This window comes from Bombina bombina, chromosome 3 (assembly GCF_027579735.1).
Source record: "Bombina bombina isolate aBomBom1 chromosome 3, aBomBom1.pri, whole genome shotgun sequence".
In the NCBI taxonomy this organism is placed as follows: domain Eukaryota; kingdom Metazoa; phylum Chordata; class Amphibia; order Anura; family Bombinatoridae; genus Bombina; species Bombina bombina.
Genome location: NC_069501.1, coordinates 120,408,303 through 120,432,794, shown reverse-complemented (window position 1 = coordinate 120,432,794; position 24,492 = coordinate 120,408,303). Strand labels below are relative to the sequence as shown.

Below are 24,492 nucleotides of genomic sequence, written 5' to 3'. Positions count from 1 at the left end.
ATAAATGCATAAAGAGCCAGACCATAGCTGGGATGTCTTAAGTAATAAAAAAACATACTTACCAAAAAAGACACCCATCCACATATAGCAAATAGCCAAACCAGTACTGAAACAGTTATCAGTAGAGGTAATGGTATATGAGAGTATATCGTTGATCTGAAAAGGGAGGTAGGAGATGAATCTCTACGACCGATAACAGAGAACATATAAAATAGACCCCCGTTAGGAAAATCATTGCATTCAATAGGTGATACTCTCTTCACGTCCCTCTGACATTCGCTGTACTCTGAGAGGAATCGGGCTTCAAAAAAGCAGAGAAGCGCATGTCAACGTAGAAATCTTAGCACAAACTTACTTCACCACCTCCATAGGAGGCAAAGTTTGTAAAACTGAATTGTGGGTGTGGTGAGGGGTGTATTTATAGGCATTTTGAGGTTTGGGAAACTTTGCCCCTCCTGGTAGGATTGTATATCCCATACGTCACTAGCTCATTGACTTTTGCCAATTACATGAAAGAAAATTTGGGTTTAGTGTCCCTTTAATTGTTCAAATTTAAAACTTTTTACAGGGCCCTACCAGGGTATGTAGACAAGGGATATTAATTAACTTGTTAGTTGGTCAGATAAAAGCATATTTTACAGACAGATAGACAGATAGCAAAAACTATTTAGACATTATACCTCTAATAGCTATTTAAAGGATAATTAGTTTAGGACATGAAGCGACCTTAAACGGACACTAAACCCTAAAAATGCTAAACATTATTATTATGATAATAATGCATTCAAAATAAACATATGCCTGAGAATAAATTGAAGATGGTTTTTAAAATTATATTAGTTGTAGAAATATTTAAGAAATTAGTGTCACATTTTAGTTTCAGTTTAGAAATGGACTCCATATTGTAACTAAGTAATACTTGACCAAAAAAAAAAAAAGGACTGAACCGTCCTGCCGAGACCAATTAGAAATAGATTTGAAAAAGACACAAGAAAACAAAGGAGACCAAATTAAAAGGCTGTGCTGAGTAATCTCATATAACCTTGTGATCTATGTCTTTTCAGATAATAATTAAGACAGCATATTAAAGGGAAAGTTAAGTCAAAACGGAACATTAAACCACAGTTTTTCTTAGACATCTGCATATTTTTTTCCCATGCAGTAGATTTTTTTTTCTTCCAAATTACTACATTTTGGGGAAGTTAATAAAACTCAAAGCAGAGGCATGGACGCGCCAGTTTAAAACGGAGGGCTTAGAATGACAAAATCCATATGCTTGCTGTGCTTATTCATAAGATCTAATGAAGAGTATTCGCTTCATTTAAATCAATGTTAACAACTTTACTGTCTAAGACGTATGCATTAAAAAATGCCAATCTTATCACTGCAGTATCCCAACCATAATCTCTTCAAGACGACACTTTCTGTATAACATCCCAATTAGGGTTGCCAGGTGTCCGGTATGTGACCGGACAGTCCGTTTTTTCAGCCAGCTGTCCGGTAAAATTTGCAGAAAGATACCGGGACAGCTGGCTGAAAAAAATCCAGTTTTTATTAAGCAGATCACTGCTTTTTATCCATGCAGATCCAGGTTCCTTTTACCCACTGCAAGTGGAAGAGTAGAAACCCTATGCTTTCTAGTCTTCCACAGCGTGGGGTTAACAAACTGAAAGAAATTATCTAGTACAGAGTCAGACTGTGCCCCCCCCCTTTCAGAGACTTGCTTCACTTACCGGGTTGCTGTGGGGGCGGGGCGTCTGCTACTGCTGCTGAGAAGGGAGTTTGTGAAGTGTCTGCAGAATTTCCTCTTAACCTGTACATTGCCAGAACTGAAGTAAGTCTCACCTATGTACCCCAACTCTATTGTGCCTGCTTGTGTGTCCCCTAGTGCAGTGATTTTTAACCTTTTTTTTGCCGTGGCACACTTTTTTACATTAAAAACTCCTGTGGAACACCACCATCCCAAAATTTTAAAAAAATCACACATTGTAGCCTAATACAGCATATATATATATATATATATATATATATATATACATATACACACAAACACACACATACTGTATGTATTGTGCTGTTATGCCATGCCTCCTACAAACTACCCCTGCACTGGGAGTAAAAAACAAGCAAAGTTTAAAAAATATGTCACACTGTTGTCAGTCTGCCGTGGCACACCTGAGGATCTCTCACGGCACACTAGTGTGCCACGGCACACTGGTTGAAAAACACTGCCCTAGTGTTCCTCATTTTACTTATGTATTTATAGAAGGTTAGAAGTTTCACTGACTGAATGTCTGAGCTGTAGTACAAGTTACCTGCATGGTCTTTTCTTGCATTCTCTGTATTTCTACTCATAATCCCTGTACCCAATCATAATAAATGTATTTTTTTCTACACAAATACCAGTTCCCTTTATATTCATACCAATAATCATAGACATGTATAGTAAGACTGCTGTCATGTCCAAGGACCACAATGGATTGTACTCTGAGAAGCATTTGATTTTATGTTTTCTTGTTGCTGGGGTACAGACTTATCTGTAAATATAAGTTGTTTTTTAGGCAAATGAAAGGTTAACATTGGGAGTAAATATAGCATTAGCAATAAGGTAGTTTCTGATTTCACTTTTCTGTCTGATAAAAAAATGTTTAACCCCTTGACTGCTTTGAAAGGGCAGCCTGCTGTGCAGTGTGTAGCAGATGTGCACACATTTCTGGCAGTTAAGTGGCTTAAACAGGGTATTTTAGAACCTTTCATGATCTTTTTGTGCATTAAAATAGTAAATAACCTGTATGTATATGTATGTGTGTGTACTGTGCGAGCATGTGTGTATGTGTGTCTATATATGTATGTGTGTACACTTAAATTACATTTTTATTTTACTCACCGCCCCCCATATGTACGGTATTTTTGTGGTGGACACCTGGCAACCCCAGGTAATCCCAATACGTTTGATAATCAATTAATTACAACACAAATACATGCACATAACCAATGCCCTACTTATTCCCTAGATGATGCAATCTGTTAGTACAATACTATTGCCATTAGCAGCCTAGTTGTATTACCTGCTGATGAACCTAAAAATGAATAATTTACATAAACTGCATTAACAAAATAAATCTTTACCTAGTAATGAAGACGGCTCTTCAACAGATCAGAAGTTCTAGAGCAAGGATATAAAACTACAAAAGGCATAAACATCAAAAACACGTTTCCCAAAGGCCATGTAAGATTAGGCCCAAGATAATTGCAGAACATGGCATCTCTGAGCAACGAAGTGAGAACTGCAGAGTAACTTTACCTTAATAGAACATAAAAGTGATATTTATAAACTCTCTCTCTTTATATATACACACACATACACACACATATACATACATATATATACCTCGTTTTATTGCGATTTGCAGATATTGCTCTTTTTACAAATTGAAGGATTGTGGCAAGTCAAGGTATTTCTCAAACATATACACACATAAATACCCACAACCAGTAAAAATATTATGACTCACTGAAGGCTCAGATAATAGTTAGCATTTTTTAGCAATAGACTACAGTATTTTATATATATATATATATATATATATATATATATATATATATATATATATATATATATATATATATATATATATATATATATATATAGCAACTAACAATTATTTTCATAATAGATTATTCGGCCGATTATTTTCTCGATTAATCGACTAATCGGATAAAAAAAAAAAAAAATTCCTACATTTAAAATTAAAAACATAAATTATGCTTACCAGATAATTTATTTTCCTTCTGTATGCAGAGAGTCCACGGCTTCATTCCTTACTTGTAGGAAATACAGAACCTGGCCACCAGGAGGAGGCAAAGACACCCCAGCCAAAGGCTTAAATACCTCCCCCACTTCCCTCATATCCCAGTCATTCTGCAAAGGGAACAAGGAAAAGTAGGAGAAATATCATGGTATAAATGGTGCCAGAAGAACAAAAAACTAAATTTAGGTCCGCCCTTCAGAGAAAATGGACAGGAGCCATGGACTCTCCTCAGACAGAAGGAAAGGAAATTATCTGGTAAGCATAATTTATGTTTTCCTTCTTAATATGAGGAGAGTCTATGGCTTCATTCCTTACTTGTGGGAAACATATACCCAAGCTCCAGAGAAAACAGAATGAACGGGAGGGTAAAAATAAGGCGGACCCTATTCCGAGGGCACCACAGCCTGCAAAACCCTTCTCCCAAAAGCTCCTTCAGCTGAAGCAAAAACTTAAAATTTAGAAAAGGTATGTAAGGAGGACCAAGTAGCCACCCTACAAATCTGATCCATAGAGGCCTCATTCTTGAAGGCCTAAGAGGAAGCCACTGCTCTAGTTGAATGAGCCTTAATCCTCTGAGGAGGCGTATGACCCGCTGTCTCATAAGCTAAGCGAATAATGCTCCTGAACCAAAAAGATAAGTGGACAAGGCCTTCTGCCCCCTACGCTTCCCAGAATAGAAAACAAACAAAGAAGAAGTATGTCTAAACTCCTTCGTAGCATGAAGATAGAACTTCAAGGCCCGAAACACATCCAAATTATGAAGTAACCGTACCTTCGAAGAAGGATGATTAGGACACAAGGAAGGAACCACAATCTCCTGATTGATGTTGCGATCTGAAATGACCTTAGGGAGAAAACCTAACCCAATACGAAGAACAGCCTTATTAGCATGAAATACTAGGTAAGGAGGCTCACATTGCAAGGCAGCCATTTCAGAGACTCTGCGTGCCGAAGCAATGGCCAGTAGAAAAAGAACCTTCCAAGACAGTAATTTAATGTCAACTACATGCATAGGCACAAACAGAGCCTTCTGCAACACTTTAAGAACAAGATTTAAACTCCAAAGAGAAACGTTAGATCTAAACACAGGCCTGATTCTAGCCAGAGCCTGAACAAAAGACTAAACATCTGGAAGCTCAGTGAGCCTCTTGTGCAGTAAAACAGAGAGGGCCGAAATCTGTCCCTTAAGGGAGCTAGCAGAAAGGCCCTTCTCCAGACCATCATGGAGAAAAGAATGAATCCTGGAAACCCTGACCTTATGCCAGGGGAATCCACGCTCTTCACACCAAATAAGTAAGTTCTCCACACCTCTCGATAGATGAGACGAGCTTACAAGCTTGAATGAGAGTATCAATTACTTTCTCCAAGAAACCTCTTTTGGCTAGGACTAAGCGTTCAATCTCCATGCAGTCAGCCTCAGAGAATCTAAATTTTGATGAACTAAAGGACCTTGTTCCAGCAGATCTCTGCGACAAGGTAATTTCCATGGAGGAGATGACGACATCTCAACTAGATCCGCGAACCACATCCTTCTCGGCGACGATGGAGCAATCAGTATAACTGATGCCCGCTCCTGCTTGATGCGGGCCACTACTCGAGGAAGGAGAGGTAATGGCGGAAAAAGGTATATTAGACTAAACCTCCAAGACACCACTAATGCATCTACTAGTTCTGCCTGAGGATCCCTGGATCTCGACCCATTCCTGGGTAGCTTGGTATTGAGACGGGACACAATGAGCTCTATCTCCGGAGTCCCCCACCTGTTGCATAACTCCACAAACACCTTGGGATGGAGAGACCATTCCCCCGGATGAAAGGATTGTCTGCTGAGAAAATCTGCTTCCCAGTTGTCCACAGCCGGAATGTGGATCGCTGACAGCGAACAGTTGTGGGCCTCCGCCCACTCCAGAATCCTAGATACCTCCCTCATTGCTAGGGAGCTCCTCGTTCCTCCCTGGTGGTTGATGTAAGCCACTGAGGTGATATTGTCTGATTGAAAACTGATAAACTGGGACGAACCCAGACGGGGCCAAGCCTTCAGAGCGTTGAAGATTGGTCTAAGTTTAAGAGCTCTCCTCCTGAGACCAAAGGCCCTGAGCCTTCTTGGCTCCCCAAACTGCTTCCCATCCTGAGAGACTCGCATCTGTAGTCACAATCTCCCAGGATGGTCTTAAAAAGGATGTCCCTCAGGACAGGTGATCTGGACAGAGCCACCAAAAGAGCGATTCTCTCGAACGGCTGTCCAGAGAAATCTGTTGAGACAGATCCGAATGATTGCCATTCCACTGTCTCAGCATGTACAGTTGTAATGGTCTGAGGTGGAACCTGGCGAAGGGAATTATGTCCATGCTGGACACCATGAGACCAATCACCTCCATACACAGCGCCACAGAAGGCCTTGAGGAGGTCCGGAGGGCAAGACATGCCGAAACCAGCTTGCAGCGTCTCTGGTCTGAAAGAAATATCTTCATGACTAGTGAGTCTATTATAGTGCCCAGGAATTCTACCCTGGTGCTTGAAATAGGAGAACTCTTTTCTAAGTTTATCTTCCATCCGTGGGATAGAAGATAGAGAAGAGATTCTGAATATTCTTCCGCTAGACGAAAGGATGGTGCTTGTACCAGAATGTCATCGTCTAAGTAAGGAGCTACTGCAATGCCCTGGGTTTTGGCCACGGCCAAGAGAGCCCCCAGAACCTTCATGAAAATCCTTGGGGCAGTAGCTAGGCCAAACTTAAGAGCAAAACACTGGAAGTACTGGTCCAGGAAGGCAAACTTTAGGAACTGAAAGTGTTCTCTGTGAATTGGGACATGAAGGTAAGCATCCTTCAGATCTATAGTGATCATGAACTGTCCCTTCTGGACTAAGGGAAAGATAGACCTCATCGTCTCCATCTTGAACGAGGGGACGTTCAGAAACTTGTTTAAGCACTTTAGGTCCAGAATTGGACAGAGTTCTCCCTCCTTTTTTGGGACCACAAAAAGGTTTGAGTAGTATCCCAAGCGCTGTTCCTCTATGGGAACTAGGACAATGACTCCTAAGGAGGACAGATCCCGCGACGCACACCAGAAAGGCCTCCCTCTTCTCTGGTTTTGATGACAGATTTGAGAGGAGGAATCTGCCCTTGGTCAGAAGACACTTGAACCCAATTCTGTAACCCTGAGCAATAACCTCCAGGACCCAAGGATCCTACACATCCCTGAACCAAGCTTCTGAGAAGAGCAAAAGTCTACCCCCTACCTGATCCATAGATGGATTGGGGGCGACCCCTTCATGCTGATTTAGTCTCAGCGGGCTTCTTGCTCTGCTTGGACTTATTACAGGACTGAGCCAGCTTCCAAGTCTTAGGTTGATGGGACATGTCAGAATGAAAATGATTAGGTTGTCCCTTAGATCTGTTCTTTTTATCCTGCGGTAGGAAGGCACCCATGCCCCTAGTAACCGTGGAAATAATGGAGTACAGGACTGGACCAAACAAAATCTTACTCTTAAATGAAAGAGAAAGGAGTCTGGACTTGGAAGTCAAGTCCGCAGACCAAGATTTAAGCCACAGAGCCCAGCGGGCCTGAAGAGAAAATCTAGCAGTTTTACATTTAAACAAATAGTTTGCATATTCGCATCACAAATAAAAGAATTAGTGACCCTTAAAGCCTTAATTCTATTAAGAATAATATTAAATGGACCTTCCACCTTGATCAACTCAGATAAGAAGTCACACCAGTAGGTAGCCGCTCCCGCAACCGCAGCAGCTGGTTGAAATAAATATCCCGAATGTTGAAACACCTTTCTTAACAGAGAGTTTCCATCTTTTTATCCATGGGCTCTTTGAACAACAAACTATCCTTCAGTGGGATAGTAGTGCGTTTTGCAAGTGTGGAAACAGTGTCGTCCACCTTAGGGACGGAACCCCACAACTCCAATTCAGAGTCCGGAACCGGGAACAATTTCTGAAAAGCAGACAAAGGGATGAAGGAAGATCCAATCCTCTCATTCGTCCTTAATAATGTTTGCCATCTTTACAGGAACAGGAAACAACCCTGTTTGTCAGACAGTTTGGCCTCTGGAACCTCTAAGGTAACCAAAACTTCCTTTAAAAGAAGGCTCCATCCTAAACCTAAAATCTGGTTCCTCCGCAATCTGAGTTTTGATGCAGCCGATTCCGACCAAGAAAGTTCACACTCTAAAGTATCAGAAGGAACGTCATCATCAGACAATCGTCTATCAGCTATAGCCAATAAACTGAATGATGAGCCCTGGGAAGGATAGCAATATTTGACCTTTTGATTGCGCTTAGCAGAGCGAGGTAAAGCACTAATGGCCACAGACACCGCCATTTGTAACTGCACAGTGAAGTCTGGAGGTAAAAGGCCTCCTTCAGATGGAGAATCAGGCGTGCTATGGGGAAACTGCATGTGTATTAGAAGATGAAAGCAGGGTGCGCACCTCATGGGACGGGAACCCATCAGAGGTGGAAGGCTCAGTGGTATCAAACATGTTAACCTTTTTTGACATAATCACTTTTTCTAGGCATGTGGAACATAATTGAGAGGGTGCGGGTATACCTCGGCCTCCTCACAATATAAACAGGCATTTGTCTTGGGAATAGAGGGAGTACCCTCTAAAACATCAGAGTCCTCCATAGCATGTCCTAATATAACAGTAGCTAACGTTATATAAATATAAAAAACGGCACCTTTATACCCCCAATGGCTGGGGCACTCACCACCTCCTATGACCCAGGCACACAGAGAAAACCGCTTCTCTCCGATAACTAGTACGGTCAGAGTAGGAAGTGAAGCTATGACCACACCTGTGACGAAAAGGCAAAGAATGACTGGGATATGAGGGAAGTGGGGGAGGTATTTAAGCCTTTGGCTGGGGTGTCTTTGGCTCCTCCTGTTGGCCAGGTTCTGTATTTCCCACAAGTAAGGAATGCAGCCATGGACTCTCCTCATATTAAGAAGGAAATCCACATACTGAGTGTTACAAATATAAAACTTCAGACTAAAACTTTACATTAGCACAACTCTAGCAGCAGAGAACATTTTTATAATTAAGCAAAACAAAACCACAAACTGTTTGAAAAGAGGTAGATCTAGAAAGAGATAGACCATCACTGTTATTAATTTTCAGAAACTTGGCATTGAAATGCAAAAATGTCTCAACATGTCCACATGCTCCTGGCTGAGGCTGGCTCTCTGCCTGCAGCAGTGAAGATGCGCTCAAATGGTGTTGAGGTGCCTGAGATGCATAAGTAGGGTTTCGCCAATTTTTTCTGCTTTCTTGTGAAGCAGAGGCTTCCTTCTGGGATGACAGCCATGCAGACCAATTTGATGCATTGTGTGGCGTATGGTCTGAGCACTGACAGGCTGACCCCCCACCCCTTCAACCTCTGCAACAATGCTGGCAGCACTGATACGTCTATTTCTCAAAGACATATATATGATGCTGAGCATGTGCACTCAATTTCTTTTGTCGACCATGGCGAGGCCTGTTCTGAGTGGAACCTGTCCTGTGAAACCGTTGTATGGTCTTGCCCACCGTGCTGCAGCTCAATTTCAAGGTCTTGGCAATCTTCTTATAGCCTAGGCCATCTTTATGTAGAGCAACAATTCTTTTTTTCAGATCCTCAGAGAGTTCTTTGCCATGAGATGCCATGTTGAACTTCCAGTGACCAGTATGAGAGAGAGTGAGAGCGATAACACCAAATTTAACACACCTGTTCCACATTCACACCTGAGACCTTGTAACACTAACGAGTCACATGACACCGGGGAGGGAAAATGGCTAATTGGGCCCAATTTGGACATTTCCACTTAGAGGTGTACTCACTTTAGTTGCCAACGGTTTAGACATTAATGGCTGTGTGTTGAGTTATTTTGAGGGGACAGCAAATTTACACTGATATACAGGCTGTACAATCACTACTTTACATTGTAGCAAAGTGTCATTTCTTCAGTGTTCACACATGGAAAGATATAATAAAATATTTACAAAAATGTGAGGGGTGTAATCACTTTTCTGAGAAATAAATATATATATATATATATATATATATATATATACACACACATACATATATATATATATATATATATACATACACACACACTACATATCTGCACTTCATTACAAAAAGTCTGCATACATAATAAATGTTGTAAAAACACTTAAAATGTAATTGCTAGAAACAATAGCATTGTTTTGCTGTCGAGGGGTATAACATTTTAAAAGCATCTTGTCTTCTGAAGAATAAACATAATGTATGCTTCCCTGATCAATTAATTTCTTGGTGAGAATCCAAGATCCATTACTCCTGGGAATTACTCTTCCCTACCAATAGGAGGTAGCAAAGATTTCCAAACCCCAAGAGCTCTATAAAATAACTAACTCCCACCTCATAGGTACCTCCATCTAACACACATTTTGAGGATGTGTGAACTGGAGCAAAGTTGAAAAAAAATCAACCTGCCTTCATTCAAGGTAATCCTGAAAACCTGGCCTGTTGGGGAGACCTAAGGACAGGTTTGAAAACCAGTGGTCTTACATAGCCAAGCAAAGTGAGGTAGGAAAAGAAACAAGAGCAAAAAAATGAGTAGGGTAAAAAAGATGTAATCAACAAAAAAAAAAAAACACCAGAAAAACACAGAGTGGGTTCTCATGGACTCGCACCACCATGAAATAAATGAATTCATCAGGTAAGTATAAATTATGTTTTCTTTAATACAGATGGTGAGAGTCCAAGATCCATTACTCCTGGGAACTATAATACCCAAGCTGTGGAGTCAACGAAAAGTGAAAACTAGAAGTTTGTCTGAAATCTTTAGTAGCATCAATATAATACTTTAATGCTCTAACAACATCCAAATCACGCAAAGATCTCTCTGAAACATTCTTGGAATTAGGACACAAAGAAGGGACAACTATTTCCCGACTGATATTGTCTGAAGACAACTTTATCCTGATGAAAGAAACCAAACATTCCAAGAAAGAAGCTTAAAGGGACAGTTAAGTCCAAAAAAAACCTTTCATGTTTCAAATAGGGCATGTAATTTTAAACAACTTTCCAATTTACTTTTATCACCAATTTTGCTTTGTTCTCTTGGTATTCTTAGTTGAAAGCTAAACCTAGGAAGGCTCATATGATAATTTCTTAGCCCTTGAAGGCCGCCTCTTATAACATGCTTTTTTATTTGCTTTTCACAAGAGGGGAGAGCTAATTCATGTAAACCATATAGATAACATTGTGATAACGCTTGTGGCTTGTGGCAGATACTGCACTAATTGGCTAAAATGCAAGTGAATAGATAATAAATAAAATGTCATGTAATCAGGGGGCTGTAAGCAGAGGCTTAGATACAAGTTAATCACAGAGGTAAAAAGAATATTAATATAACAGTGTTGGTTATGCAAAACTGGGGAATGGGTAATAAAGGGATTATCTATCTTTTAAAACAACAAAAATTAGTTTAACCAAAGGTTTAATCCTAGCCAAAGCTTGAACAAAACCATGAATGCCTAGAAGATTAGCAATATTCTCATGGGATAAAACAGAAAGAGCTGAAACCTGGTCATTTAAAGAACTGGCGGATAAACCTTTATCTAAACCATCTTGCAATAAACTACAACATTCTAGGAATTCTAAAAGAATTCCATGAAAAACAATTATCCGAAAAACCAAGAAATAAATGGTTTTCCAAACCTTATTATAATATTTCCTGGTTAAAGGCTTACAAGCCTGTATTAAGGTCTCAATAACAAAATCGGAGAACCCTCTCTGTTTAAGAATTATCCGTTCAAACTCCATGCCATCAAGCTCAGAGATTCCAGATGGTAATTGAAAAATGGACTTGGACCTTGAGACAGAAGGTCTGAACACAGAGGGAGTGGCCAAGTATTAGATCTGCATACCAAACTCTGAAACGCCAATCAGAATTACTGATCCCACCTCTTGTCTGATCTTGGAAATCACCCTGGGAAGAAGAACAAGTGGTGGAAAGACATAAGCTAGTCAAAATGACCAAGGAACTATCAGAGCATCCACAAACACTGCTTGAGGATCTCTGGACTTCACACAGTACCTGGGAAGTTTGTAATTTAAATGAGAAGCCAGCATATCTATCTCTGGGAGACCCCAAAGATCTGCTACGTGATGGAACACATCCAGAGACTACACCGCTGGATGCAAAGACTGACAACTGAGAAAATCAGCATCACAGTTGTCCACAGTTGGAATATGAACAGCAGAATTTTGATAATTTATTTCTGCCCAGGAAAGAATTTGTGATACTTCCCTCATGGCTAAGGGTCTGAGAGACCTCCGTGGCAATTGTCATAAGCCATAGCTGTGATATTGTCTGTCTGTCAGAAAACAGAGATAAGACACCCTTTTCTATTTAAGGCCAACTCTGAAAGCTCTGAAAATTGCCCGTTCTACAAAATTTATAGGTAACCTCACCTCCTGAGGAGACAAAACCCCTTGCACTCTGAGATCCCATATGGCCCCCCAACCTGAAAGACTTGCATCTGTAGTGATCACAGACCAAGTTGGGCAAACAAAAGAAGCCCCCTGCATAATAAGCGGATGATTCAGCCACCAAGACAGTGATTGGCTTGTTCTGAAGTCTAGATAAATTCTCTGAGATAGCTTAGTATGATCTCTGCACCATTTCCGAAGCATACAAAGCTGAAGAGGTCTTGTGTGAAAGTCAGCAAACTGAACAGCAATCAGACGCCATGATCATGAGATCTAATACCTCCATGCAAGTAGCAACCTAGGAAAGGAAAGACTGGGTTTAGACAGACAGACACTAACTTTACCCTCCCTAGATCCATCAAAAATGATCTCATAGAAAATGAATCTATCTGCACCCCCAGAAAAGTAACCATTGTCTGAGGAACCAACAAACTCTTTGGAAAATTGAACAACAGTCTTCTGGTGTGAGATTCAGCCATAACCTGAACTCTGTTCACATACAAAAGGGTAGCCCAGAGCCTTGTAGAAAATTCTGGGTGTTGTAGCCAGACCAAACGATAGAGCAACAAACTGAAAATAGTTGTCTAGAAAAGCAAACTTAAGGAATAGATGATGTTCCTTGTGAATAGGAACATGAAGCTATACATCCTTTAAATCTATTGTGGAGATAAACTGACCTTGCTGAACAAAAGGTTGAATAGTCTACATAGTCTACATTTTGAAAGTAGCCACTCTGAGAAATTAGTTCATAGCCTTTAGATCCAAAACTAGTCGGAAAGTTCCCTTCTTAAGAATAAATCCCCTTTCCCTGTTCCAACACAGGAACAGGAACAATCACTCCCATAGATTCTACATCCAAAACAGACTGAAAAAATGCCAGAGCCTTCACAGGTTTTCTTTGAACATTGGACAGAAAAAAAAAACATTCCTTGGGAAGCCTTATTCTGAATCCTATCCGATAACCCTGGGAAACTATATTCAGCACCCAGGGATCCTGAACAGATTCAAACCAATAATCCTGGGGGGGCCCTAAACAGAGCCTGAAGGATATACCCTGGAACATGGTTTCCAGACAAAACCAGAGGCACCTTGCTTCTGAGAGGAAGAATCAGATTTCTGTGCATTATACAGACGAAAGAGATGAAATCTATTAGTAGCTTTAGATTTATCCTTGGACTTTTTGTCCTGAGGAAGAAAAGCTTCCTTACCTCTGGTTAAAAGATTATAGAATTCAAACCAGAACCAAAAAAAAAAAACAAAAACAAAAAACTTTCCCTGAAAATAAATAGATAAAAGTCTAGTTTTAGTAACCATATCAGCAGGTTAACACTAACCATAAAGCCCTTCTAGAGGGGACTGACAAATATGTATAGCATTATTCTTAATCATATCAAAAACAGCATCACAGGTTCATGACTAGAATAATATCCTCGTCAGACTGAGAACTAGTAGATACAATTCTGAACTGACCTTTTACACTTACTTGGAGCCAATATTTCAGACATGGTGGATCGGATAACATCCTTAACCTCAGGACTAAAAGTAGAAGGATTCTCCTGTAAGGAAAAACAGAAGAAGCAGTAAAACCTTTAAAAGCAAGAGCAGTACCAGATTGATCAGAATGCATTAAAATATTAATACAGTTATTGCATAAATTAGTAGAAACCTAAGCTTGTTACAATACAATACAAACATTTAACACCGGTAGGAAGGTGTTCAAGTAAATTAGCTTCTAAGGAAGATTTAGGGACAGAGTCAGAAAGCTCCATTACAGCAGAGAAACAAGCATAAAGCTAAATGATAATATACCCGATAAAAGAGCTCTTGAAGAATGGGAAACACTTACCCCCTCTTAAAGGGACACTGAACCCAAAAAATTTCTTTTGTGATTCAGATAGAGCATGAATTTTTAAGCAACTTTCTAATTTACTCCTATTATCACATTTTCTTTATTCTCTTGGTATCTTTATTTGAAATGCAAGAATCTAAGTTTAGATGCCGGCCCATTTTGGTGAACAACCTGGGTTGTCCTTGCCGATTGATGGAAAAAATCCATCCACTAATCAAAAAGTGCTGTCCAGAGTTCTTAACCCAAAAAAGCTTAGATGGCTTTTATTTCAAATAAAGATCGCAAGAGAACAAAGAAAAATTGATAATTGGAGTAAATTAGAAAGTTGCTTAAAATTGCATGCTCTATCTGAATCACAAAAGAAAAAAATTGGGTTCAGGGTCCCTTTAAAGAAAACACTTTAAAAAAACTTACAAATACAAAATAAAAAAAAACTGCAGCCTCACCCAGGACAACTAGCATACTAAAAAGTGGATGTGTGTGTCAATTTGGGGTCATAAAATGGAAAAAGCACACATAAATGTACACTGTCAAATACAGGCCCAGAAGCAGTTGTGCGTCTTAGAACTGTGCGAAAAAAGTTAAGTGTGCGAAAATATATCAATGTGAAAAATGCCAGAAGCGCTAAAAAGAATGCAGGCAAAAAAATAACACATATTAAAAAATATATTAGATTATAAGGATTTACCTAATAACATATATAACTGCCCAAATGGTTATATAACAGAATAACCTACGAGGCCAAGTAATAAATAATTTGGAACTTACCAATAGGTACCCCACTTCAGGAAAAACAGTAGGAAGCCAAAACCAGTGTTGAAACATAACATAGGATCTTGAATAGGAGTATATCGACGAACCAGAACCAACAGGAGGAGGCAAACAACAAGTAGCTGCAACATCAGTGGAAAGGCTTGTGACTTAATCCCCACAGGTGAAAACTATGTCACTACCCATACTTCAAATACATACTTACAACAATCACTGTATTCTGAGAGGAAAATGAGCCTCAACTAGCTCTGAGTACTCCTCTCACTGAAGAATCAAAATGTACATCTTTATTCAACCTCTTCCAGCAGAGGCAAAGACAAGACTGAGGTACCTATAAGGTGGGAGGGGTTTTATAGAGCTCTTGGGGTTTGGGAATTTTTGCCGCTTCCCAATGGTAGGGAAGAGTAATTCCCAGGAGTAATGGATGGTGGACTCTCACAACCTGTATGAAAGAAATTAGGAACAGGTACAATAATCAAATCATTATTTCGATTATAATGTAGGTGGGATATGCTTCTAAAGTACGTAGTAAACCCTTACAGTTATATCAGGAATTTTAAAGTCAGTTCAAGGGGAAAAATGAACACAAAGTATTTCACTTTTTTTTTATATATATATATACATAAAAAATATTTTAAATTCAAGAATTTTATATATATATCCTTTTAACTAAAAAGTCCAGAGAGAAGAGCAACACAATGACCTGTAAATTACTGCAATCCTCTATGATCTTGTTTAAACCACAAAAATATGAATCACTCACATTACAGAGCATTCAAAAAACAATATCAGCAGTGTTTCTCAGTTCCAGTCTTGCAGGGCACAATAACAGGCAAGATTTTAAGGATATATAAACTAAAGCGAAGGTAAAATAATCAGCTGCTCAGTAACCATGCCGATAAACCTGCTCACACCCAAGGTAATCCTGCAAATATGGCCTGTAAGTGATGACTAATTGAGAAACACTGCTGTAGAGTACAGTATGTATACTACAAATTCTGTACTCCCCTCAATTAAACTCAACTTACATTTGTAAAGTTCTAAACATCCTACTCAGGCTTATGGCCCACAAACTTCTTTAAACAGAGTGAGGGACCATCATGCCCACACTTAGACTAAAAGAAATGCTGCAAAGTCGAATTCGCTTAAAGGGACACTGAACCCCAAATTTTTCTTTCGTGATTCAGATAGAGCATGGAATTTTAAGCAACTTCTAATTTACTCCTATTATCAAATTTTCTTCATTCTCTTGGTATCTTTAAAATGCAAGAAAGTAAGTTTAGATGCCGGCCCATTTTTGGTGAACAACCTGGGTTGTCCTTGCTGATTGGTGGATAAATTAATCCACCAATAAAAAAGTGCTGTCCAGAGCTCTGAACCAAAAAAAAAAAAACTTAGATGCCTTCTTTTTCAAATAAGGATAGCAAGAGAACGAAGAAAATTTGATAATAGGAGTAAATTAGAAAGTTGCTTAAAATTGCATGCGCTATCTGAATCAGAAAAGAAAAAAATTGGGTTCAGTGTCCCTTTAATTTTACATTCTTAAAAATTACATCATAAGTAACAATTAACTAATTTAACGTAATTGACTATATTACTCATATTACCAAAACAACAATATAGACCCTAAATTATTATTATGGATTTTTTTGGCATCATCAACCTCCAATAAATAATTTAAGCAGGATAGTAAAGCAATGGGTCTAGCAACACTGTTACTATCTCTGCATAGCAAAAACATTGTAAATGATACAGTGTCCATTAAAGAAATCACTATCATTCACAACTTCTGTGCAGTAGATCACATAGCAATCATTGAGCTTAAACATATTTTATGCCAACGTTAATGAGACATGTTTAAAAATGCATTTTACTTGGTATATAAAAGGTTAATTCCCTAGGATGCAGGGTATCCTCAACATGTCACTGTTCTGTAAAACTGCTTTGCAGCATGGGAATCACCCCCTTAACCATTTGACCTCCAGATGGGCCATCAATAATAGCCTGTTCAGCAAACCTTTGCTGCCCTCTCCAGAGCATAAAAGGTTAAACCTCTCACAGGACAGAGGTATTCTAATTATGTCACTGTCATGCAAAACTTCCTCACGTTATAGGATCATAATAGAACAAAGCGTGTGTGTGCAAACTTCCTCCTGCACTAGCGCGCGCGTGTGGCTTCCTAATATCCCTGTGTGATTTCTTCCATACAAAGACTCTTTGTAAAAAAAAAAAAAAAAAAAAAAATGATGCCTGACAACATGAAATCTCTTCCCTCTCAATGGGCTATTAAAAAGCTAACATTTTACACCACTTCACTGCTGTTACAAATGTATAATACTTTCTCTTACCAAAATAAAAAAACTACCCTGTTTTTCGTTTACTAATACTCTGATAGATTAAAAATGTTGCTGATATAATACAGCAAAGCACATCTATTTTTTAGCAAAATGATTAAAGCAGGAAGTAGCTCTACTGTTACAATCTGCAATACAAACTGTACATTGTGCATTAGAATTGTGACTTACCTGGGCTGTTGAGTACATTCTGGTATTCCTTGCAAGGACAGGGAGGGTAACATTCAGTATAACACGTAATAAGCACAAGCAAAATCTCCACAAAAATACAGCTCTGACCCAAGTTTGTTTTGTAAACTCCAAATCTGTAAGGCTCCTGGTCACTTCCTTGGAGCTAAATAAACTGAGCTGCTCTAACCTATTACAGATCTCCTCCCCTCTTCTCCAGGGGAATAGGCAAGACAGGTATCGCTTTTCATTCTGAAGGGGGAGGGAGGACTTGTGTAAGACAAAGCGAGCTCACAGTACAGGAGTATGAAAAGACCTGTTCTCTCTATTATTGGTTGTTAGCAGCAATTAAAAAAACCTCAAAACAACTACAATATCGCTCACAAATCCTACTAAACAATAGGAGGAAAGACATGTGTGACAGCTTTCAGCAGTGCCAGAAAACATATTAATCTATCATCATGACACATTACTCACAGATTCATAAAATACTTTTTCTGGTAATGTACATTTACGGAAAAAAAATTAATTGGATATTAAAATTGTAATTCCAATTATCTTTGTAACAATTTTGCTGTTTGCTCATTTAAACTAATCAAACTGTTATTGTAAAGTAGATGAATTACACAAAACAAACCTTTCTGTAGGTGAAAATGCAATATTTTCAAATTGCATACATCCTTTGGTAAAATTGAGCATACAAATATATTACATTTTGAAAAATTAATTTAGGTCTCACACCATGATCCCCCCAACTCTAATAGGTCATTTTTTTTTTAATTATTATTATTATAAAAAAACAGGGTGGGGCTTTGGTCTAAGTATTCTGATTGCTCTATGGGATGGATAGATTGACAGACAGACAGCACACAATATATTTAGACCGTTGCAGCTCAATGTGGGTACACATTGAACTGCCACTGACTCCAAATAAGACATATAGAACATGTTTTGATGCGTAAATAAATGAGATTCCATCCTGAAATAGCTTAACCCCTTCCTCCCTGTTATTTGATACAATCGGAACAAAGTTCCAATGTAAACCAATAAGTAAAAAATTTAAATCATGAAATGATTTCAATGATGGGATTGGGTCTGGGGGGAGTGCCTATGAGGCTAGGCACGCCCTCCTGCCTGCAATCCCAGTTAGAAACCTGCAGAGGCTTCAGGAGAGCAGAACGGCTAGGACGTTCCATGCTGTCCTAACGGCTGTAAAGCCCAGCGCAGTTAGGACAACATGGAATGTCCTAACGGCGGGAAGCGGTCAAGGGACATTGTACAGTAACATTTTCTCAGCTTTAATATGTTCCCTGAAAAATTCATTTATTTCATGGTGGTGAGAGTCCACAATCCATTACTCCAGGGAATTACTCTTCCCTGCCACTAGGAGGAGGGAAAGATTCCCAAACTCCAAGAGCTCTATAAAACCCCTCCCACCTCACAGGTAAATAAATCTGACGTATAGGCAAGCAAAAGAGGAAGGAAAAGTAATAAGAGTAAAATAAAAGGAGTAGAGAAAAAATGTGTGCAAAAATAAACCAACACCAAAAAACAGAATGGTGTCTCATGGACTCTCACCACCATGAAAAAAATGAATTTATCATCAGGTAAGCATAAATTATGTTTTCTTTCATACTAGTGTGAGAGCCCACGATTCATTACGTCTGGGAACTAATACCCAAGCTATGGAGTCCAAGAGTAATGAGATATAAGGGCGCAAAAAAAAAGGAACACGTTTTTTTCACAGAAAAACTAAATCCGCAACCCCAATAGAACCCCAACAAAAAAAAGGTCATTTTTTTTTTCCATGCAATTAAAATTACCAAAAGGTATAAACAAAATTAACCTGATACAATTGCCTGAAGGTCTTTCATTCCAAAGGCTGCATCAGAAGAGGCAAAAACATTACAATGGCAGAATTTAGAAAAATGATGCAATGAAGACCAAGTAGCTGCCTAGTAAATTTGGTCAACAAAAGCCTCATTCCTAAAAAACCAAGAAGTGCAACTGATCTGGTAAAATGGGCAGTAATCACAAACGAAACCAAGAAGCCAAATAAACAGAATAAGCTTTCTGCCCCTTACTGGAAAAAGAAAAGTAAACAAACTAGAAGTTTGTCTAAAATCCGTAGAAGCATCTAGATAGGCTTCTTAATAACTTGGATGTTGTAAGAGCCTTGAAGTACTCTCTAAAAAACTCTTAGGATTAGGTCATAATGAAGGGACAACAATTTTCCCGAAATATTGCCATTAAGAAACAACCTTATATAAATCAAATTTAGTATTCAAAACTGCCATATCCTGATGATAAAAAAAGATAAGGCAGATCACATGAAAGAGCAGACAACTTAGAAACTCTTCTAGCAGAAGAGATCACTAAAAGAAACAAATTAAATATCCACCTTATGCATAGGTACAAGGCTGCAAAACTTTCAATACCAAATTTAGATTCCAAGGAGGAGAAATTGGATTAAAGGGACAGTCTAGTATAAATTAAACTTTCATTATTCAGATAGGACTTAATTTTAATCAACTTTCCAATTTACTTTTATCATCAAATTTGCTTTTTTCTCTTGGTATTCTTAGTTTAAACTAAACCTAGGTAGGCTCATATGCTAATTTCTAAGCCTTTGAGGGCTGGCTCTTATCACATGCTTTTTAAATCTCTTTTCAACACAAAGAGACAGAAAGTACACGTGGGCCATATAGATAACACTGTGTACAGGCACAGGGGGTTATTTAAGATTTAGCACAAAACAATGTTAAATGCAAGACAATAGATAATAAACAGTCACAGTAATGTGATCAGGGGGCTGGAAGAAGGTTCCTAGATACAAGGTAATCACAGAGGTAAAAAGTATATTAATATAACTGTGTTGGTTATGCAAAACTGGGAATGGGTAATAAAGGGATTATCTATCTTTTAAAACAATAACAATTCTATGGTAGACTGTCCCTTTAATAACAGGTTTAATCTAGTCAAAGCTTGAACAAAACAATGGAGTGTCAGGAAGATTAGCTATCTAAAAGAGCAGATATTTGACCTTTCAAAGTGCTGACAGAAACTCTTATATAAACTATCCTGCAAAAACTGCAAAATCCTAGAAATTCTAAAAGACTGCCAGGGAAAAAAAATATCAATACACCAGGAAATAAACGCCTTCCAGACTTTATGATAAATCTTCTAGTCACAGGCTTGCGTGCCTGTATCAAGGTCTCAGTAACAGAATCAGCTAACTGCTCAATCTCCATGCCATCAAGCTTAGAGATTTGAGATCCTAATGGAAAAACAGACCTTGAGACAGAAGGTCCAGACACACAAGATGTGGCCATGGAGGGCAACTGGACATCTGAACCTAATCTGCATACCAAGCTGGAGTAATCAGAATTACTAATGAATTCCCTGGACCTTGTATAGTATCTGTGAAGTTTGTGGTTTAACCAAGAGGCCATCAGGTCTATCTCTGGGAGACCACAAAAATTCACTGTCTGTTTGAAAACATCAAGATGAAGAGACCACTCCACTGGATGCATTGATTGATGACTGAGAACATCTGCTTCCCAGTTGTTCACTACTCGAATTTGAACTGCAAAAAAATTAGACAAAAAATGTCTTCTGCCCAGGAAAAAAATTGAGACATCTCCATCATAGCTAGGGAACTGATGTGACATTGCCTAGAGACGTTGATAAGATTTCCTTTTCAACAGAGGCCAAGCCTCAAGGGCTCTTAAAATTGCTAAAACATTTATAAGCCAAGGATTGTGAATAGGAGTATATCGACAACAGCTGCAGGAGGCAAAGGACAGGTCCCTGCGACACCTCTGGAAGGCTTATGAATAATTCCCAACAGGAGTAAAATACGCCACTACCCATACTCTAAATACATCCCTCCAACAAACACTGCACTCTGAGGGGAAACTGGCCTCAACTCAGTTTGAGAACCCCTCTCATTGAAGAACATGCACATCTTCATTCTTCACCTTCCTCCAACGGATGCAAAGACAAACCTAGTTTACTAGTGAGGTGGGAGGGGTTTTATAAAGCACTTGGGGTTTGGGAATCTATGCCTCCTCCTAGTGGCAGGAGTAATGTATTGTGGACTCTCATCGCCTGTATGAAAGAAAATGCTATTTCATATAAAAAATATATATCTAAAATAAACAATGTTGAATACATTTTATCCGACTATATCTACAAGTAATTAGGAACAAAACAACATTAGGAGAAAAACAACATTAGGAGAAAAACAAGTTTACCGAACAATGTCCTTTCTTTTTATATGCACACTTTTTGGGACACCACTTTCTACTGAGCGTGTGCAAGAGTTGACAGTATATATGTATACAGTATGCACTTTTGTTATCAGCTGATGGCGGTCATATAATACAGGGCCAGAAAATAGAAGGAAACTTTCAAATTTGTCTGAAATTAATAAAAAAATAATCTCATACTTGTTTAACAGTATCGTTGCACTGTCTTTATCAAGTGTTTGTTGATTATGGAACTTAAGAGCATGTATTTGTTGTTTTACTGTTGAAAGCTTTTAAATGTGTGTTTAACAATAAATGAATTCAACACAGAGAAAAGGCCCTCTCTGGAGTAACAAAAATGTAATCGCAAAACAGGAAAATGAAGGTGATTGGCAGCTACTTGTAACTGCTGATCTTGATTGGCGGAAAGATTGTCAAGGAAGCTGCAATACTTTTTTTCAATTTACCAATATATTTATCCCCTTTTTGCAGAGGTTGAACACATGGGGGTCCGATCATTATCCATTGGAAAAGTTTATTAGTAATCTATTAAAAAATAAAAATTAAAAAAAAACACGGGTGAATTTTGAAGTAAAATTATTAAAAGCATATGAAACCCAAACATTTTCTTTGTGATTCAGACAAAGCATACAATTTAAAAAAAAGTTTCCAATTTGACTTCTGTTATCATATATGCTTTGTTCCCATGATATTCTGTGTTGAAGAGATACATAAGTAGGCATCTTGCAAATGGATAACATTCTTGCAAACTGCTGCCATATAGTGCTCCAGAAATGGGCCGTCTTTTAAGCTTACATCCCTACTTTTCAACAAAAGATACCAAGAGAACTAAGAAAAATTATAATAGAAATAAAGTGGAAAGTATTTTAAAAATGGCATGCTCTAGCTGAATCATGAAAAAAAAAATTGGTTTCATAATATCCCTTTAAACGAAAAGGATTGTAACCTATTCCATAGTTAGCTAGGGTAAGTAATGAAAAAAAAACATAAATTATGCTTACCTGATAAAAAAATTTCCATCGTGGGGAGGAGACCCCACGGCTTCATTCATTACTTGTGGGAATTAAGAACCTGGCCACCAAGAGGAGGCAAAGACACCCCAGCCAAAGGCTTCAATACCTGCCCACTCCCAAGTCATTCTGCAGAGGAAACAAGGAACAGTAGGAGAAATATCAGGGTATAAATTGTGCCAGAAGAATATATCAAATTTAGGTCCGCCCATTGGAGAAACGGGTGGAGGCCGTGGACTCTCCTCCCCACAATGGAAATAAAATTATCAGGTAAGCATAATTTATGTTTTTCATCTAAAGGGGAGGAGAGTCCATGGCTTCATTCATTACTCGTGGGAACATATACCCAAGCATTTAGAGGACACTGAATGAGACCGGGAGGGTAAAAGGTGGACCCTTAATCTGAGGGCACCACAGCCTGTAGAACCTTTCTCCCAAAAACGTCAAATTTGTAGAACTTCGTGAAGGTATGCAAGAAGGACCAGGTAGCCACCTTGCAAATCTGCTCTATAAAAGCCTCATTTTTGAAGGTCCAAGATGAAGCTACCGCTCTAGTGTAATGAGCTGTAATCCTCTGAGGAGGCTCATGTGCCGCTGTCTCATAGGCCAAGCGGATAAAGCTCCTCAGCCAAAAAGACAAAGTAGCAGAATCCCTCTGACCCCTGCGCTTCCCTGAATATACGACAAAAAGTGATTTAGATTGTCTGAAATCCTTTGTGGCCTGAAGATAGAACTTCAAAGCCCGAACCACATCCAGATGATGAAGTAACCTCTCCTTAGGAGAAGAAGGGCTAGGACATAAAGAAGGAACAACTATCTCCTGATTGATGTTACAGTTAGACACCACCTTTGGGAGAAACCCCAAGCCTGTGCTAAGAACAGCGTTATCCACATGAAACACCAGATAAGGGGGCTCATATTGCAAGGCCGCCAGCTCAGAGACTCTGCGTGCCGATGCAATGGCCAACAGAAAGAGAACCTTCTATGAGAGATCCTTTATGTCAAGAGAATGCATAGGCTCAAACGGAACCCTCTGTAAGACCTTAAGTACCAAGTTTAAGCTCCAAGGGGGAGCAGCCTGCCTAAAAACAGGCCTGATTTGAGACAGGGCCTGAAAAAAAGATTGGATGTCAGGGAGATCAGCGAGTCTGTCTCCTATGCAACAGAACAGATAAAGCTGAAATTTGTCCTTTTAGGGAACAAGCGCGCGAGACCCTTCTCCAAACCCTCTTGGAGAAAGGACAAAATCCTTGATAACCTCACCTCGTGCCAAGGGTAGCCCTGACTCCCACACCAGGACAAGTAAGTCCTCCACACCTTATGATCGATGCGTCAAGTGACCGGCTTTCTTGCCTGAACTAGAGTGACAATCACATTCTCAGAGAAACACCCTTTTGCCAAGACTAAGCGTTCAATATCCACGCAGTCAGTCTCAAAGAATCTAGATTTTAATGTTGAAAAGAACCCTGCTCCAGCAGATCCCTGTGACAAGGTAACCTCCACAGCGGAAAGGATGACATCCCCACCAGATCCGCAAACCACATCCTCCTCAGCCACGAGGGAGCAATCAGAATAGAGGACGCTCTCTCCCGCTTTATACGAGCCACTACACAAGGAAGAAGCGGTAACAGAGGAAATATGTATACTAGACTGAACCCCCAAGGCATCGCCAATGAGTCGAGAGTTTGGGGGTCCCTCAACATCGATCCGTATCGGTGAAGCTTGCAATTCAACCTTGACGCCATGAGATCGATCTCCCGCGTCCCCCATCTGAGACAGAT

General features: G+C 39.2%; 1 protein-coding gene across 2 annotated transcripts in view; it reads right to left on the bottom strand.

Annotated features, from left to right (window-relative positions):
* The window catches only part of TIAM1 (TIAM Rac1 associated GEF 1), an 873,661-nt gene that overhangs the window by 427,097 nt on the left and 422,072 nt on the right, over positions 1-24,492 (bottom strand). The window contains exon 1 of one of the 2 annotated variants that reach the window (XM_053705976.1): positions 17,434-17,705. The exons of the other annotated variant lie outside the window; for it this stretch is intronic. The gene's annotated coding sequence lies outside the window, so the exon portion shown is untranslated. Of the gene's footprint in view, positions 1-17,433; positions 17,706-24,492 lie in introns of those variants that run through there. 2 annotated transcript variants of the gene reach the window in all.